The sequence below is a fragment of the Papio anubis genome, chromosome 20, assembly GCF_008728515.1.
Source record: "Papio anubis isolate 15944 chromosome 20, Panubis1.0, whole genome shotgun sequence".
Taxonomy (NCBI): Eukaryota; Metazoa; Chordata; class Mammalia; order Primates; family Cercopithecidae; genus Papio; species Papio anubis.
Window position 1 is genome coordinate 6282572 of NC_044995.1, and position 19160 is coordinate 6301731.

At 47.2% G+C, this 19160-nt stretch overlaps 1 long non-coding RNA gene across 2 annotated transcripts; it reads right to left on the bottom strand.

Moving 5' to 3' along the window:
• Positions 1–407: 407 nt before the first annotated feature.
• On the bottom strand, positions 408–19016 carry LOC110741954. 2 transcript variants are annotated; one of them, XR_004180232.1, is made up of 4 exons: positions 11955–19016; positions 5582–5636; positions 1615–1983; positions 408–1385 (listed from the first exon to the last, which is right to left on the bottom strand). It is a non-coding gene; the product is annotated as an uncharacterized LOC110741954 (long non-coding RNA). The 2 variants fall into 2 exon arrangements; XR_002519042.2 differs by lacking the exon at positions 11955–19016 and having other exon boundaries at positions 5582–5880.
• Between the last annotated feature and the right edge of the window lie 144 nt (positions 19017–19160).

The window sequence follows — 19160 nt, forward strand, 5'->3', positions numbered from 1 at the left end:
CCAGCACTAGGACCTGGGATTCAGCGTTGTGTCCCCTGTACTCCCACATCTCTTCTTGGTCCCTGGGGCAGCACTTACCTGAGGAAGAGGAGGCAGAGGCAGATAGCCAGGATCTTTACAGCTGCCTCCCCAACAGCCACCAGGACCACCTCCACCACAGGTCCTGATTTCGAAAAGTTTTTCCCCAGATGGGAGCAGTGGCCTATAATCCCAGCACTTTGGGAGGCTGAGGTGGGCGGATCACTTGAGGCCAGGAGTTCAAGACCAGTTTGGCCAACATAGCAAAACCCTGTCTGTACTAAAAATACAAAAGAAATTACCTGGGTGTGGTGGCACATGCCTGTCATCCCAGCTGGTAGGGAGACTGAGGCATGAGAATTGCTTGAACCTGGGAGGCAAAGGTTGCAGTGAGCCAAGATCACACCACTGTACTCCAGCCTGGGCAACAGAGTGAGACTCTGTCTCAAAAAATTAAAAAAAAAAAGTTTTGCCCCACACTGGGTGGGTGAATACACACACTTTTACCCCTCCCTGTTGGGCATGTAACCTTGTTCACCTTCATGGAGAACCACTTGGCCATATTTTTCAAAATTAGAAAGAACATATGATCCAACTGTTTTGCACTTAAGAACTGATTTCACAGGCATAGATGTACACTTGTGGCAGTAGATACAAGATTATTTATTGCAGTGTTACTGTTGGCAGGATAAAATTAGTGCCATGATATTCCATTAGGCACAAAATCAGAGTCCACATTTTTGATGCCATACAATTGGAGTCCATCCACACAGTGGAATCACACACAGTACTGGAGGAGAGTAATATCACTCTGATGTCACTACTGATGTTAAACCATCACTGAGATCCTTCGGGCAAGCAAATCAAGGTGCAGTGCAGACAGGACAGACACTGGTGGATTCTGGGGAAGGGCATGGGTGACTGAGGGCAGATTCTACTGTGCATTCTGAATTTTCACCCATGTGACTGTATCGTCTGTCCAGAAGAACTAAGATTAGGACTATTGGGGAGAATAAGAAGATGAGGGAGGAGGAGTATTCAGGAGGTGGGGACTCAAAGCCTGGATCTGCTATGTGAATGGCACCCTGTCCTTGTTACAGGGCCTGTGGGAGTTGTATGTGGAAGAGGCCAAGGGTAGTGAGGGGAGGATGGGGACAGGTGCTCAGGTGGCTTCAGAGACTAAGGATGGGGAAGACCGCTGTTTCACTTACAAGGGGGTCTCAGTTTACCAAGGTGAGTCCAGGAAGAAACAGTAGCCCAGTCGTGCCCAGAGCTGCAGGCCCTACTCCCCCAGCCCCAGGGAGGGGGCTCTGTCCTACCTGTGCCGTCTCCTAGAGAGACACTGATCCTTGGGTTCCTTGGAGCATCTGGAACAGGAAGAGAGAATTTCCTTTTCGTTGGGGTTGAGATGAGGTAAAAGTAGGCACTCCTTCCCTACCCCAGAAGCCACAGGAATGTCAAAAGACAGAGCTTCTGTCCTTCTAGTTCCCCTGTTCAGCCAGGCCTCCAGGACATAGCCACAAAATGTCCCCTGCCCTGATCCTCCTCTGCCCCCTACATCCTCAGGAACCCAGGCATCTTGGCCCCAGCACTCACAGGAGACACTGAGCTGGATGGTTCTCTCTGTGGTCACACCAGCTCCAGGGAACTTCACCAGCCAGGTGAGCTTGGTGCTGTGGTCCTGGGGCTGTGGGGTGATCGTGAGCACCGAGGAGCCGAAGGTCCTGGAGCCCAGATGCAACACGGAGACCCCCATTTGGAAGAATGTGGAGGGGGGTCCTCCCATTCACAGGCTCAGAACACGTAGCAGGTAAGGTTCCTGGTGTGACTGGTACCCCAGGATCTCCGGGATGAAAATGTTGGGCTTGTGTGTCAGGGCTGGTGAGGAGAGAGAGGAGCTTGGGGACCGTCTGAATGTTGTCAGCCCACCCCAGTGTCCTTTCACGGCTGTCCTCATGCCACCACCTGTAGAAGGAGCAGAACCTTCATTGCATTATTTCTGATGTCTGGGCTCTTAACATACTTGTCATATTCCAAGAGAGCATCCTACAAGATATGAATGTTTCCTGAAGGGTTTCTCCTTTCTGAAGAGTCCCCATGGGCTGGGCGCCATGTCTTACGCCTGCAATCTCAGCACTTTGGGAGGCCGAGGCGGGCGGATCATGACGTCAAGAGATCGAGACTATCCTGGCCAACATGGTGAAACCCCGTCTGTACTAAAAATACAAAAATTAGCTGGGCATGGTGGCAGGCACCTGTAATTCCAGCTACTCAGGAGGCTGAGTCAGGAGAATCTCTTGAACCCGGGAGACTGAGGTTGCAGTGATCCGAGATTGTGCCACTACACTCCAGCCTGGTGACAAAGCGAGAATTCATCTCAAAAACAAAGGAAGGAAAAAAAAATAGTCCCTGTGTGCGCCTCTGATGCTCAGGGAGAAGTTGTTGGTCTCGAGGTCCCTGGGCAGTAGGAATTGGCCCTGGGTCCTGCCATGAAGCGTTTGTCCTGGTCACTGGAGGACTGTGGTCTACATCCACCCCTTTCTGGAACCAGCATAGGTGAAGGGTTCCATAGCAAGTCCAGGGGTAGGGAAATTTGCACAGCCCGAGGACACACAGGCCCTCCTGCACCATCACGGGTTCCTGGAGCTGCAGCTGGAATCCCAGAACCTAAGCCAGGGGCTCGGGAGAGAGGAAGAGACTAAGCCGTGGGCTCTGGAGCCTCCTAAGTGGGGACTGCTGTCTCTGCAGCCTATGCAGGGTCAGCAGCAGTGGCATCTCTGCCTCATACCCAGGGGCAGACCTCTGAAAGGGAAGGGAAAGCTACAGATGTGGGAAAGCAGAGGAAGTTTGTGGTGAGAACAACAGGTGACCAGCCCAGAAAAGGGAACTTCAGACACACAGAGTCCCTTGTAAGTAACTCTTTAAGAAAACTGAGTTCCATTTTTGCATGTTGCTCAGACAAGGCAAGAGGCTTGTCCTAAGTAAGGCAGCAATGAAGGACCAGGGTCCCCAAGTCCTGCCTCCTGGACTTGTGCACAAGTGACTGGAGAAACAGGTGCCACCTGGCCAGTTCCCCGTGAATCACAGGCGTGGGACCCCCATGGAGGTCAGTCTCCTAGGGATGAGTGCCAGAGGCGTGAAAGGGTCCAGGTGAGGTAAGAGCAGCAACACTTCATTCATTCCACATGTGCATTCATTCTCAAACAAAAGTAAAAGAGACAGATTTGCATCATTCCTGACCCTCAACTAGCTCAAGTAGTCCTGGAAGACAGACGCAATCATGGGCTTGAGTTTTCTCCAAGGACAATAGGGAGTCATGGAAGGTTCTCATGCAGGAAAGTGTCAGCGTAATATATACATGTCAGAGAGATCCCTCCAATGCCAGACTGGAGGCTAAGGGCCCAGAGAGAAAGCCGTTGTGATTGTTCGGTAAGGAAGAACCATGCTTTCAAGGAGAGAGTCACGTAGTGAATTCTTAGAATTGCATGTGACCTCAGTGTCCTTTTTAAATACCAGAAGCAGGGCTCAGTCACCCTTAACAATTTCCAGTTCTAAACCACATTCAAACGGCTCAAGCCAGTGGCCAGAGATAAGAACTTAGATGGGCACAGTGACTCATGCCTTCAACCAACCCCAGCACTTTGGGAGGCTGAGTGGGGTGGATCTCTTGAGCGGAGTTCAAGACACCCTGGGCAATATAGAGGGAACTCATCTCTACAAAAAAACAATAGATAAACAAAAGAAGCAGCTTCATCTCTCCTGCAAAAGCAGATTGGCCTTCCTGCTTTTTCTGGTGCTACCTTTAAGGGAACCATTCAGATATTTGCCCATTAACTTAAAGTAACCACACCTGATTCCCTGAGAGGTACTGCCCGATGCCATGTGCTTTTCTTTCTCTCTCTGCCTGACTCTTCATTCCTGCCTCGGGTGACCCAGGGATGGACTGGGTCCCCCCACTCATTACTGCCCCCCCCCCCCACTCATTACACTCTCATCGCCTGGAGTTTATAAGTAAAAATCCTTAAACATATTTCCCAGCTTGGTGGTGCATTGAACTTGCACCCTCCAGCTGAAGAACTGGGGCTACCCTAGGCTGGGTTTTCCCCCAGGACACCTGGGAGGTTACAAGGGTGGACTTCCAGTGCCAGGGCAATGGTCAGGCAGACATAAAGTGAACATGGGTCAGAAAAGAACCACAAGGGCATCTGTAGCTTAGACAAGTTGCCCATGGGAGGCACCCATGGTCATGGGCCAGACAACCAGGCATTAGATCATCTTCCACGTAAGAGAAAGATCCTGTGAAAGGTACGCTGTAGACACCACATCCAGCTCTCCTTCATTTCCCGTTAGGGCAGGGTCATCAGCCACTCTGGCACTGGAGCCCCAGTTTAGCTGAGGACTCTCAAAACAAGTCACCTTGGTAACTGAAGAAAGAAGCAATTTGAGACATTTTCAGAAAGTGGACTTTGCAGAGTTGGCAGTGGTGCACGACAGAGCAGGAGCACAGCCATCTCAGACAAACACCGCCACTGTAAGTTCCGGCTCCCTTTCCAGCCTCATGCATTTCAAGGAAATCCCTTCTCTTCTAACAGCAAGCAGCCAGAAAGAGCAGAAAGTAAAACACAGATGAGACAGCTCAGGCACAGAGGGATGTCGGGGGCAAAGTCTCTTGGGTAACCACCAAACTTCACACTTATACAAGGGCCCCAGTAAAACAGTGGGCCTTAACAAACACATTCCTTTCCCTTTAGGTACACTAAGATAGGGAAGCTAAAAGCAGACTCAGGGGGTATGCCTGCAGCTTCAGGAAGATATGTGGGAACAGACACACAACTCTCCCTCCCAGAAAAGCAAGACAGAGAGACAGAAATATTCTGAGCCTGTGATAAGCTCTCCCACCTTGAACCCTTATAAACTCTTAGTCTGTAAAAGAGAGTGCCTCTGACCTAACTCAGCCAGAAGCCCCTCTCAGGTTTCATCTCCAAAATAAGCCTGTCTTTAACTGTAAAGCCACTTTTTGTGTTTCTTTCCTTTTTCTTTAATTTTTACAGTGCCTGAGGGAGGGGAGCATCTGCAGTGGCTCCCAGAGCCCAGACTCAAGCAGCAGGGGCCTAGGGGTGTCATGGCAGAGAGCTGGTGAGATGAGCAGTCAGGGCTTGGGGGCAGGTCTGGTCTGGAGAGGGAAGAGTAGGGAGCTTCACAAATCCTATGGGAGTTGGACTCAGGGGAGGTGGATGTGTTCACCAAGGGGGAAACGGAAGGCCCTAGGGGGAGGGGTGGGGAACCCACAGTCTTAAGCTTAACTGTGGGTTGGGGAATGACTGAGATGGCCTGGCCAGGGAGGTAGGAGGAGAAGGAGCTGTGCATTGGTGACATCAGTGGTGAGAATTTTATCAGGGATGGGTGGGAGGGGCAGACTGCAGGGGGAAGCGGGGTGAGGGGGGGTGGGACTCATTGGGATGTCTTCAGCCCTCTCCCATCAGAGCTCTGGGCCTCCACTTCTGTCCTGAGCAAGCAGGAAGCCCACCTTCATCACCACCCCAGAGGAGGGGTTTTTTCCTACCTGTACTATTTCTTCGGGTGGGGCCAATAGCCAGGTTCTGTGGAGCATCTGGCATCTGGAATGGAGAAAGGCACCATTTTCTACTACCATGGGGAGGAATATGGCTGCTCTGCCTCTTTGGCTGAATCCACGGAAAGCTGCTGAGGTGAGGACTGGGTGATTTCTTCTCCCTTCTCCAGCAGAGCTCCTGACCAGGTGTCGAATCTCTCAGGTCCTGAACCCTCCCTGTCCATCCTGGCAGCCCTCAGCCACCCAGGTGTCCTGGCCCACATCCAACGGGGATGCTGAGCCTGGTGGTGCAAGGAGCTCAGCTGGGCTGTGAGAGAGAGCTGAGCTGCAAGGTGGCAGGGTCACCGATTAAAGCAATGATAGACCAAACTGAAAGGATGAATCAAGCATTTAATCACAGATGGCAGTGATAGAGGCAAGAGTCTAAACCAGAGAATGCACCAACTCTTCTTGTTTCATTTCCTGCCTCCTCTCTGAACTGGGTCCCCCCACTCATTACTGCCCCCCCCACTCATTACACTCTCATCACCTGGAGTTTATAAGTAAAAATCCTTAAACATATTTCCCAGCTTGGTCAGGTGGCTCATGGATCAACACAGACATAGGGGTCAGGGTCCTCTCACTGAGGAGGGAGCCCTGAACAAAAGGCTCAGACAGTTCCACAGACCCTGGGAGGGGTGGGGGCATGAGAAGGGCTAGGAGTGGAAAATAACTGAGTACTGAGTCAGAGTGGGGAAACATGTCTTCAAGGTTCCTCCTGCCCCCAACAAGGTGGTCTCAGCAGAGGCATCTGTGGAAGACCTCTGTCCAAGGCCTCAGACAAAGAGGCCTAGAAATAAATGTAACTGGGATAGAAATGCAAATTTGCACGGTGGATGACTGGCCAGAGAGGTGCAGTCCTTGACCACAACCCAGGGTGAAGAGGGTGGAGTCCCCCAGTGAGGCCTTCCAGGAAAAGGCTTTGTAACTGCCTGTAGTCAAACCTGAAAAGCCACAGCTATGTTTTTAACCAGGTGCTGGACTCCTCAGATAGTTCTATCCATGGATCTACCGCTTCCTAGGAAGGTCACCTGGCATGGGGGCCTGATGCCATGTTCTTGGACCCTAGGATACAGAGGTACACTGAGGACTTGGGGGGGCTTCAGAACCCCAGGAAGAGAGGTGCATCCTCCTTCACAAGCCCCTAGCATGGTGCTGTTTAGACTCCAAGATGGCTAGACTTAAGCTTAAAGGGATATAAATTATGGGTATCTGATACAAGATAGAGAGGAGAAGAAAACTCAGAGAGGAGACCCCAGAGTGTCAACCTAGGGGTGGCCTCCCCTGCCCTCAGCCCTGGGATCCTGCACCTCTCCCTTACCCTCCAGATAAGAAACAGGTATGTTCCTGCCTCTGGGGCTCTCCCCTGGGGACCCTTCTCTGCTGGTCACAGTCAGAGGCAGTGTCATTCATTGGGAGCTATATTTCATGTGATATCTCTGACCTAGAGATGTTTTCCTACTTTCCTGCATCTTGATCATCTGATGCTTAGAGAGCAACCGTGGGCCTTTGGGTCTCTAAGGAGGTTGGCTTTGCCCCAGGTCTTCTGTCTTCTGTTCCAGGTCCTTCCTTCCTTCCTTCCTTCCTTCCTTCCTTCCTTCCTTCCTTCCTTCCTTCCTTCCTTCCTTCCTTCCTTCCTTTTCTTTCTTTCTTTCTTTTCTCTTCTTTTCTTTCTTTTGATGGAGTCTTGCTCTGTTGCCCAAGCTGGAGTGGAGTGGCACAATCTCAGCTCACTGCAACATCTGCCTCCCAGGTTCAAGCTATTCTCCTGCCTCGGCCTCCTGAGTAGCTAGGATTATAGGCACCTGCCACCACACCTGCCTACTTTTGGTATTTTTAGTAGAGATGGAGTTTCACCATGTTGGCGAGGCTGGTCTCGAACTGCTGACCTCAGGTGATCCACCCACCTCAGCCTCCCAAAGTGCTAGGATTACAGGCATGAGCCACTGCACCTGGCCTTCTTCCAGGTTTTGACAGGGCTTGTTTGTGGCCACAAGGGGATTATGGTGTCTGTGGGCCCCCTCTGAGATCCAAAGGTGGGTGTGAACTGGGTTAAAGTCAGTCCAGAAAACCCACAGATTGCACTGGAGAATGAGGCTGGGCACAGGATGCAAAGGTTCCCCCTTCACCATCACTGACTGAAAGGTGAGAGCGCAGCCGGGTGATTCTCATGGAACTGCTGCCAGGAAGCAAGCTGTGGCTGCAGCCTGACTGAGCAACCTCTTCCTCAGGCGTCTGCTGCCCCCACAGCGGGGGCAATGGCAGCAGCAGAAAAGGATGTTCTACATTCCACTGACACCATCTGATTTTTCTGGGAGCCGAAAAGGCCAAAGGGATCGTGACCAACTCAGCATTCCACTGGATCAAACAGCAAACTGTTTATCATGAATGAAGGATGTGAGCAAACTCACGACTGCGCCTGCCACCAGAAGGTTTGCTGAGGACCATCACTCCCTGGCCCCGGCTCCTTGAGGTTATCTTCTGGGACATCTAGAGCCTACTGTTCAAGGAGTACAGTCTTGCAATCCTACTCTGGACCAAGTAGCTGACCTCTTCTTCCACCACCACCCCCCACCCCACCTTCTCGCTCTCTCTTTTGCCTAATAAATATGGAGGGCTGTGTGAAACTCAGGGCCCTTGTCCACTAGAGGCAAGGTGCCCCCGACCCCTTCTTCCAAACATATTCTTTTGTTCTCTTGTCTTTATTCTCGCTTTCGTCCCCCTTTGTTCAGTCCACCAAGGTCCGTGCAGGTTACAGGTGGCACCGCGAACAGCGACAGGATCGGGCCCTCCACAAGTGGCGCCCCAGACAGTGAGAGAACCGGGCTCTCCACACTGATTAGCCTCTCCTACGTGGAAGTGGACACAACCATAGAGTGATAGATTCTCTTCCTGGACTGAACGCCATAGTTCCTCTCCCAAATTTCTGCCTTCAGCAGGAACACTACCTTTGCCCTCAGAACACTGCAGGGGAAATGAAAGTTGAGCTCTCCTCTCCCCTGACCACAGCAGGGTGGGACCTTCCTTCCGCCTCTTCCTCACCACCTGAAGACCAACCCCCACTTCCCTCAAGAGAGATGTGAAGTTTGTGGGTCTATTTTCCCCAGGTGCTTTTCCTGGAGCCCCTTGCATAGGGTCGTAGGAGGGCGAGACTGAGACTCTCCTAAAATGGAACCCTCTCTGTCCTCAGTTCCAGCCCTGGCTCCAGCTCCAGCTCCAGACTTAGGTGAGCTCTTTAGGTTCAGGGTGAGGCAGACAGAACTTGCCCTGGGTCTCTGTTCCTCCTCCCACTTCCTGTGGGCCCTGCCTCCACATGTACGTACACAGTCTCTTCCCTTTGACTTTTCCACAGTTCCCCAGCCTCTACAACTCCTCCCCTCTGTGGGGTGACCACCAAATTGGCCTCTCCTGGCCTCTCTCTCTCGAAGTGAATAGCCTGCTAGGTCTCCCATGGAGAGCTCCCCATCTCTAAGCTCACAGGACTCTTTTTTCAATCTAAGATCCCTTGTGTGCCTAAACACTTTGAATGTCTTCCCTTCCATCACTTCCAAAGACCATGCTTCCATCAGCCTCCTGATATTCTGTTCTTCCATTTAGCCTACAGATCCTGAAGTATATATACATAATATATATTTTATATATGATATATGACATATATAATATATGTATATATAATATATGATATGTGACATATATAATATATGTATATATTATATATAATGTATGACATATATTATATATATTATATATGATATATGACATATATTATATATGTATACATGTGTGTGTATATATATGTAAAATCTTTCAGGATTGGGCACAGAGCTAAAGACTGTAAACGACCATGAGTCTTGTTCTTTGTCCTTCAGAGCTCCATTTGGGCACCAGTACCAGTCGAAGACGGAGGTGAGAGGAGTAGGGAAGGAGAGAGGGAGGGGAAGAGAAACAGATTGAGACAGAGAGAGAAGGAGGGAGAGAGAAAAAGAGAGAAGAGGAAGAGAGGGAGAGGGGAAGAGAGAGAGAGAGAGAAAGTTTCCCTTCAACAGGAACACTCCCTTTGCCCTCAGACAAGGCAAAGGGGGAAAGAAAGGGAATAGAAACAGGTTGAGACATAAAGAGAGGGAGAGGCAGGAAAGAGGGAGAGGGGGAGAGAGAGACAGAAGAAGGGAAAGGGGAAGAAGGTGAAAAGAGACATATAATGGCCGGCATGTGGCTCGCCTGTAATCCCAGCACTTTGGGAGGCTTGAGGACGGATCACAGGTCAGGAGATCGAGACCATCCTGCCACACGGCAGTGAAACCCTCGGCTCTACTAAAAATAAAACTAGCCGGCTTAAGGGCTGGGTGCCTGTAGTCCCAGCTACTTGGGAGGCTGAGGCAGGAGAACAGTGGAACCCGAGGAGGACCCTGCAGTGAGCTGAGATCCGCCACTGCACTTCAGCCTGTGACAGAGCAAGACTGCCCTCAAAAAAAAAAGAGACATATACTGAGATAGAGAGGAAGAAGCAGGGAAGAGGGAGAGAAAGGGGCGGGAGAGAGAGAGAGAGAGAAAGAAGGATAAGGAGGAGGAAGAGGAGGAGGAAGAAAAGGAGGAGAAGGAAGGAGGGGAGGCGATGGGAGTTTATCACAATTAGACAGGGATTCCTGAAGGCCCTGGGGGTGGAGTCTGTCCTGAGAGGCAAGAAACCAAGGATACGCGCAGAGTCCCTTTCTGAGTGATCTAAAGCCCCATCTCCTGGGCATGACCGAGAGCCCGAGAAGGGCAGACCCAGACTGGGAGGTTTTCCTATCCTGCCGCGTCTTCTCCCAAGTCTCCCATCAGGGCCTGCCTAAAGAGGCAGGCGGCTCTCGCTGCACATCCAGACACATTTTGGTCCTGGAGAGCCCCAGACATCGGAGGTGGCGCTGTCCCTGGTGCTGAAGCAGGGCTGTGTCCCTGGTTTAGGAATGACTGGGCTGTGCAGAGGAGTCTGACTAGATAGGATCCCGATCTGGGATCTCTACTAAAAATACAGAAATTATCCAGGTGTAGCCACGGGTGCCTGTAATTCCAGCTGCTCGGGAGGCTGAGGCAGGAGAATCACTTGAACCTGGGAGGCGGAGGTTGCAGTGAGCCGAGATAGTGCCATTGCACTCCAGCCTGGCTGTCACAGTGAGACTCCATCTCAAAAAAATAAATAAATAAAATAAAATAAATTTTAAAAAAGGGTGCAGCACAGTGTATCAAGGATGTTTTGTGTGTAAAAAAGCATGCTCACATGAAATTTTTATATTTACTTCTAGATGAAGATACACATGCATAAGGCATCTCTGGATGAATGTATCCAAAACAGTTTACAATGGAGGCCTCAGAGGAAGCAGACTAGGAATCTGGAGGGCAGAGGTGAGACAGGTGCATTCTATACATGCCCACTTATGTCTTTTCTTTGTGAGATCATGTGAATATATTGCCTGGGAAAAATTCTTAAATTAAAATTGTTGAAAAGTAGAGAGGAGAGGCTGAATGAAGAGGCAGGAAGGCAACATCTGATTCTCAGATTTGGTTCTATTAGTGTTGGTGAAAGAGCTGAGAAGTTCCAGAAAGCTGCCAGGCTGGACACAGTGGCTCATGCTTGTAATCCCATCACTTTGGGAGGCTGAGGCCAGCAGATCGCTTTGAGCTCAGGAGTTTGAGACCAACCTGGGCAACATGGTGATTCCTCGTCTCTACAAAAAAATGCAAAAATTAGCCAGGTGTTGGTGGCTTGCACCAGTAGTGCCAGCTACTTGGGAGGCTTAGGCAGGAGAATTGCTTGAATCCGGGAGGCGAAGATTGCAGCGAGCCAAGTTTGCACCACTGCACTCCAGCCTGGTGACGGAGCAGGACTCCATCTCAAAAAAAAAAAAAAAAAATTTGACGATAAGAAAGTCTTCGTCATCGTGGTGAGATGAGGGAGTGTTCCCTGGGGCTGAAACAGGGGACAGAGGATTTAGATTTAGGAAGTCTTCTGGCACCTGACCTGTGCTGGAATTCCTGGTCTCAGCCCTCCTGTCATGCAAGCTCTGAGACTTAGACTCTATTCTGAGGTGTTGGAGGTGCCCTCCTACCCTAATCACAGTCTTGGAAAGGACAGTTTGTCTCCTACCTGTGTTATTTCCATGGAAGACACACGGTCAGGTTCTGTGGAGCATCTGAATTCAAAAGATGACACATCCCTCTTCAGTTTTGAGGGTTAGGGGAGCATCCTTTTGGTCCCTTCCCCTGCCCAGAATCCAGGACCCCACTCCAAGTATCCCATGCCCTGACTCTCTTCCCATGGCCACTGCCCAAAATAACTCCGACTCACATGAGACATTGAGTTGGATGGTCATCTCTGCGGTCACATTAAACCTTGGGAAAGTCACTTGGCAGGTGATATTGGAGCCGTGGCTCCAGGGATGTGGGATGATGGTGATCTCTGAGAAGTGAGGTGTCCCAGGGCCCAAGGAAATGACGGTTCCCCATGTCCAGGAAAAGGTGAGAGGCTTCCTGCTTTTACAGGCTGCTGACACGTAGCAGGTCAGGTTCACAGGATGGCCAGATTCCAGAGTTGCTGGGACTTGGATGTCAGGTGTCTGGGTGAGGGCTGGGAGGGAGAGAGGCAGAGACCTGGACACAGAGAGGGGACTTCCAGGGTGCGACCTCAGAAGCGGCCTCTGTCCTGGCTCCAGGGATGGCTCTGAGCCTTAGGCTCCTGGACACAGGCACCCCTACCTGTCACGTTCAAAGACAGTGTCTTTTGCTTGAAGCTGAATTTCACGACAGGACCCCTCTCCAACCAAAAGAAGTACACTCTGCCATCTTTCCTCCTGGTGTCTCTGATGCTCAGGGAACAGTTGTTGGTCTGGGGGTCCCCGAGGAAATGGACATGGTCCTGGCTTCTCTCTTGCAGCTTCTGGCCGGGTTTGTTTGTGGCCACGGGAGGATCCCAGTGTTCATTGTCCCCTTTCTGGAACCAGAAGATGTAGAGTGGGTCTGAGTGACTCCATCCATCACTGGGGTAGGAGAAGGAGCAGGGCACCAGGACACACAGGCCCTCCTGCACTGTCACCAGCTCTGGAATCTGCAGCTCATACCCCATGTGGTCCTCCAGGGAACCTGTGGAGAGCCCAGCATTTAGGCTTGTAACACAGACTCCAGCCAACCCTCCCGACTCTGCCCAGCCTCCTCACTTCCCCATAGCAGTGACAGCAGTAGCAGCAGGGATGGCATCTCTGAGACTGGAGGGGCTGTTTAGAGCCCCCTTCAGACCACCTGAGGAGCCCTTCCCAGCAGACACCTGGTATCTATTTTGAGTTTTCGCCTCAAACCCTTCCCTCCAACAGAAACACCCAAACCACGTTTGAGGAAGTGAAGGCTGAGGCCTATTCACTTCAGGGCCAAGCACACCCTAGCAGGGAACTTTCTTCCTTTTGCTTCCCCAGTCAGACCTCAGATTATGTCCCCTGAAGCCAATTCTTCACCTTCCCTCAGGAGAGCTGTGGATTTGGGGACATTCTCCCACCGTGCAGGGAAGGAGATGCTGGAAGCTGGGTCCCACCTGGGACTGATTCCTCCTATTCGATGCTCATCCTCAGATCTGGGCATGCTGGGAGCCTCGGGAAGTCCTGGCTGAGCTCTCGAAGTTCTCTGAGCAGGAAAACCCATGGTGCTAGGGTTGAAGCTTGGGGGCCATGAATGGAGTCCCTGACTTAGGTGGGATATTTGCTGCTTTCTGATGCTTGTTTGGGTTCAGGGAGGAGCCTGGGCTTGCCTCACAGACCTTTCTTGGGTTTCTGTGTGAGCTCTGCCTTTGCTGTGAGGCTTTTTTTCTTCCAGAAAGAACCCAGGAAGCATTGCCATTTACTGCTCTCAGTGCCCTGAACCCCTGCTCTCCTATCCCTTGGATTTCTTCTTTCTCTTTGCAGGCTGTTGCAGCAGCTCCTGACACCCCTCCTTCGTGCTTTACCCAGTCCCCACTCCACTAAGACCGCAACATCTCCCTTCCTCATCCTGCCTCCTCCCAGTAGACGTCTGGCCTGTGGGCTGCCTTCCAGAAAACGATCTGGCTTGTGGTTACATGAAGCCAGAGTCCACTTCTGGTTATGAGCATACATGATCTTCCTGGGCCAGATAATGTGTGTTTAGCTTGATCCTAAATGAGTTTCAACCTAACACCCTCATCTGCGCTCTCCTACCTGAGTCTGGATGTCAGCTACCCATCCATTTGACACGTATTGAGCACCTATGACCTGTCCCAGAAATGGCATCACATTGACCTGTTTCAGAAATGGCATCAAGGGTAAAGAAAAATGACCACATCAAGGCCCCTGCTACCCAAGAAGACATGGGATAACAGAGAACCAATCCTGCTAGTGACAGTGAAGCTATGGTTTCTAGGACGAGAGTAGATGAAGAGGTTTGCTGGCTGCTATAACAGGATCCAGTAAAGGGTCTGGCCCTAAGGGGTGAATGTACAAATTCCTCCCTCAACCCCTGAGGAGTCTGACTGGCACTTCTGATATTTGGGGCTCAGGATGTTAAAAACTGTAGAAAATATTAATTCCCTACTCATAATGTAATTCGCATGTACTATTCCCATATGTGCAAATTAACTCTTCACTGTGAACATAGGCAACTTGGCATTCCACACTCAACCGGCTTAAGGGCAGACTAGCAGTCCCATGGAGCTGATGTTCCCAAGAGCACCCCTCAGCCTATGCTGGTGGATAACACCTGGTGTGGGGGTGAGTGAGAAAGATCCCAGTAGAATAGTCTTTCTCCTCCCCACTCCTTCTTCCTCCATCCATGAAGGCTATTCTTTATTCAAGAGAGACATGAAATTGGGGCAGAAGTGTGCTGAGAAATATTTAACAACTGGATTTCCAAAAAATACATATCATGATAAATTTTACTGATATAAAGTATGTGTAGCACACTGTTGAGCACTCAATTCTGTCACTATTCGGGGTGCCACTACGTAACTCTCATGGACCTAGGGGGACTGAACAAAGTGGGGCCAACATGGGAATAAAAGACAAGAGACAAAAGAGTATATTTGGAAGAAGGGGTCGGAGGCACCTTGCCTCTAGTGGACAAGGGCCCTGAGCTTTACACAGCCCTCCGTATTTATTAGGCAAAAGAGATAGCCAGAAGTGGGGTGGAAAAAGAGGTCAGCTGCTTGGTCCAAAGTAGGCTTGCAAGACTGCATTCTCTAGATGTCCCAGTAGATAACCAAGGAGCTCCGAGCCAGGAAGCAATTGCCCTCAGCAAACCTTCTGGCAGCGGGAGTAGTCGTGAGTTTGCCCACATCCTGCATTCATGATAAACAGTTTGCTGTTTGATCATATAGCCTCCAGTGGAATGCTGAGTTGGTCACATCCCACGGGGCTTCGTCTCCCTGCAGCACATAACTTTTAAAGAATAATAAAATGTACTATACTTTTTATTGTAAATTCCACATAGTCAACTGATTCTTACAGAATGCTTTCAGTGATTTTTCTGAACTTTTGCAACTTTAGCTAACTTATAGTGGCAATTGATGAACAGTACACTGTGTAGTTATGAATGTTGGTTGATATTTTCATTTACTTTAAGGAGTAAGATGAAACAGAAATAATGAGATGTATGGTGGGATTTTGTTATTCTGTCAATGACAGGAGTAAACTCTTTGCTGAATCAGATAAGAGGTTTGGAATATCTACATTAGAAGAATATTTCCTGAATTTTGGTGCTATTTACAATGTAATGACAGCAGATATTAGCATTCTCTAAGTTGCATTATTAGCATTTTATCCATCACTATATCAAGTGTAGACAATCAATAAAATGATAAATGAAGACTTGATGGATGGTATTTGCCAATTTCTGCAGTGTAAACACTTCTATCATGACTGACTTCAAGCTACAAATGTGAGTTGTGTAAAAATATAATTTCTGATTATTTCCTTAGAAGATATTTTTAGCAGAAACTGGATCACCTTTTCAAGGGAAAGTAATATGTTTGCAAAACAATGATGAGTATTTACAAACTGCTTTCAAAAATGGCTGTAACAGGCCATGCACAGTGGCTCACACCTGTAATCCTAGCACTTTGGGAGGCCGAGATGGAAAGATTGCTTGAGGCCACGAGTTTGAGAAAATGGCTGAAGCAGTGTCCATTTCCCCAGTCTTGAATGAGAGTAACCATTGCCTCTCTAGCTTCAGGAATTAGTAATTTTTCCAGTTTTGTTAATTGGCAGTTTGGATAGTCATTCCAGACACCAGAATAAAGAAGATCACATCCCTGATTAAAACCTGTCAGCGACCTTCATTCCTCCAGGCAAAGCCCTCAACCATTTTCCCACATAAACCCTAAGCAGACTAAGAATCTCACTTTCATAGACTTGCCCAAAGTTTGTCTTCAGGCCACATGCAATTTCCAAGGGCTCCTCTTCTTCTGCTTCTGAGGAAGGTGCAATATCAGAATATGAATGAATGAGAATGATATTCTTAGAATCTTAATATTGGATCCATTTGAACAGATCAATAATTGAACTTTGGGAAAACTTCAGCACATTTCCTTAGCATCCAATTTCTTGTGATGCAAATCACAACTGTTAATTTGCATTTTGTTTTCTAATCCTATATCTCAGAATGATGAAGCCTCTTTTTACCAGACATCTTAGGTTTGCTTAAAATGAGATATATGAAAGAAAAGGGTCATTTTAGTCAATGTGTGCGCATTTATCCTTAGCTATAAATGAAGGTGATAAACAGTTTCATTTCTGTATATAGAATGTTCTGTTCAATACTGTATTTTTGGGGTGAAGTTTCTTTCAATGTTCTTGGTTGTTTACTTTCTTTGATTTCCAGGAAAAAAAAAAACAGGCACAATTGGTATCGGAGATTTTGAGTGCAGGCATCTTGTTGAGATCATTATTTAACAAGGCGTTGAGTCATGCAGGCAGTAGATTGGTTTGAAGTTGGTCAGGATGAGAGTTCTTGGTATAGTCTAAAGTGAAGTATTTGAAATTCTGAAGTCCTCATAAGTTGCAATCAGTTGTCTTTATTTTTTGAAGCACTTTAATTTTGAAGCACTTTAAGTTTCAAGAACCAGAATTGTTTTTCTTTTTCTTTTTTGACTTTCATCTACACAAGATTTTTTGTCTTTATTTTTTGAAGCATTTTAATTTTGAAGCACTTTATTTAAGTTTCAAGAGACAGAATTCTTTCTTTTTCTTCTTCTTTTTTGACTTTTATCTACACAAGATATATGAAGATTCATAGAGAGTTTTGTCTGTCTTATTGAGGAATAGCCAACTCCAATCTTTAAAAACTCTTCTAGAATGTCCTAATTAAATTTTTTAACTTCTAAAGATTAGATGAAATAAAAAAGCAACCATAGACTGGAAGAAAAATGTTTGTGATATGCATATCTCTCAAAGACTTATTTTTAGAATATATAAAAAATTCTCACAACACAATAATTTTAAAACACAATGAAAAATGGGTGGAAGATTTGAGGAGGTGCTTCAGCAAAGAGGACAAATGAGTGGACATTCAGCACTTGAAAAAATGCTTGATCTGAGAAATGCAAATTAAAATTACTGAAAGATACCACTATGAGATACTCACTAAAACATATGAAATTAAAAAGACTAATAATACTAAGTATTGATAAGGCAGTGGAGCAACTAGAATTATCATGCATATGATAAAAGATATATATTAAAACCTATACCAACTTACACCATAAATAAGGAAAATTGAGGAGCATTCTCATTTGAATCAGCAACAAGAAAAGGATGCCCACTGTCACCATTATTACTTGACATTATTAAAGAGGTTATAGCCAACAAGGTAAAACCAGAAAAATAAGCAAGAAATGTAAAAATTAGAAACTGAGAAATATTTCCGGTATTTGTAGATGATGTTCAAGTTCCCATAGATTTTAACATCATAATCTAATAATAGAGATGAGACCCATAACTTTTGCCATATTCTGTTGGTAAAAAGCAAATCTTACGTTCTGTTTGCACTCAAAGGGATGGATTTATACAAGGTGTGACTCAGTAGGGGTCACCTTAGGGTATGCCTGCCCCACTAAGAGTATTAGGAGCAGTTACCCTTCTTCCTACAGACATACAGATGTCCCAGTAGAGAGACTCCTTCACTTGCCCTGAATATATACATGCTGGGCTATTGTATTTAAAGTTTCCTACTTCTATCTCAATTTTCACTCTCTGCATTTTCCTTTTTTAAAAATAAAATGTACCAAAGCCGTAGGGTAAAACCTATGACACAGTAAAGAATAGTCTCAGATTTGTAAGTGGAGAAAATTCAAAAGTTCTAAATCTGGGGAATTTTTTAGTAACTTAAGTACAATGTCACACTTTCTCACACAGTAAAGAGAAGGGTTTTTAATTGCTTTTACACTATTTGCTTACAGTAAATATATAATTGATTTTTAAAAATAAAAGCAGGTTTCATGCTTCATGTAACAAAGTCAGGTTCAGATACTAACTGTGAAAACTGAACTATTCCTGGGGAACCATGTTCAAAAACATGCTTCATTGGCTAAACAGTCTTATTTTATGATTCCAATTGACAAAAAATGAGGTATAAAGTAATTAAATGCAGTATGGTGGCTTTAAGTGTAGAGAAGGGGTGGCAAAAGCTGTGAACACAGAATGTAAAATCGGTAACTACAAAATGGCAGAAACAGCTAAAGCAATATATTTAAATTATTATCTTTTAAAAAAGAAGGATCATTTCAGATCTTCACCTTCAGATCCTCACTCAGCCCTCCCTCCTATTTCCTACTAATCAGCCTTTTTTTTTTTTTTTAATTTTATGATTGCTATCTCCCACCTTCTAGAATATATTTTTGTTTATTTGATTGAACAGCCTCTTCCTGAAAATTCTGCGCAGTTGGACTGGCTGACATTGTTCTCAGTAATTGTGTTTTTTTCCTTTAACTTGATTGTATTTTTTTCATTCTCCTCTCTTTGAATGAAGTGTCCCAAGAGCCCTAAATTCTCTCTTCAGGTGGTCTCTTGGTAGGTAACTTCATCAATAGGTTCATCCAGGTATAGAGAGCAGTGGTGTAAGGATAACAAAGATAACAATTTCTCAGAAAGATAACATTTTCAAAAGTGCTATTAAAGACAGTGAGTTGTTTAGCAATTCAGGAAAAAAAAATCAGAGGCGAAAATATAGAGAAAAAGTATTTTTCAGAATACAGAATGTCAGTTTCTTCTAGAAATATATATACACAGTATTGAATAGGTCCCCTGCCAATGTGGGACCCAGGGCTTTTACTCTGTGACATTCCATTTGCCCTTCTTGGCTGTACGGAATAAAAGCCCTTTGACGATGGCGGCCTCCAGTATATCATAATCCGTATGGGTGCGGCCATGCCGTCCTCCCGACGAAGTTTCTGAAGTTGAATGAACCGCGGGATAAAAGTACGCCGTTTTACGCCATGATGACTGTTGGCAGAGCGTAGCTTCAAAAGTGTTAGTGGGCATGCGCGCGGTTCAGTTCGCCCGCA